The sequence below is a fragment of the Meleagris gallopavo genome, chromosome 1 (assembly GCF_000146605.3).
Source record: "Meleagris gallopavo isolate NT-WF06-2002-E0010 breed Aviagen turkey brand Nicholas breeding stock chromosome 1, Turkey_5.1, whole genome shotgun sequence".
Classification (NCBI taxonomy): Eukaryota; Metazoa; Chordata; class Aves; order Galliformes; family Phasianidae; genus Meleagris; species Meleagris gallopavo.
In genome coordinates this window covers 662,984-663,507 of record NC_015011.2, presented here as the reverse complement: position 1 = coordinate 663,507, position 524 = coordinate 662,984, and positions in this window count along the sequence as shown.

Below are 524 nucleotides of genomic sequence, written 5' to 3'. Positions count from 1 at the left end.
TGGACGGGGCATCCACAGCCGCTCTGGGCAGCTGGTCCAGCACCTCACCACTCTCTCTGAGCAAAGAACTTCTCCCTGACATCCAACCTCAATCTTCCTTCCTTCAATTTCAAACCATTTCCCCTTGTCCTGCTGTTATCTCCCCTTTCCAAGAGCTGACTCCCCTCCTGTCTGTAGGCTCCCTTTAGGTCCTGGAAGGCTGCAATGAGCTCACCATACAGCCTTCTCTTCTCCAGGCTGAACAAGCCCAGCTCCCTCAGCCTGGCTTTGTAGGGAGGTGCTGCAGCCCTCTGCTCATCTTTGTGGCTCCTCTGGACCCTCTCCAACAGCTCCCTGTCTTTCTTGTACTGGAGGCCCCACACCTGGACGCAGTGCTGCAGATGGGGCCTCACCAGGGCAGAGCAGAGAGGGACAATCCCCTCCCTGTCCCTGCTGGCCACCCCTCTGCTGTTGGAGCCCAGGACACCACTTGCTTTTTGAGCTGTAAGATCACACTGCTGGCTCCTGTTCAGTTTTCCACCTAC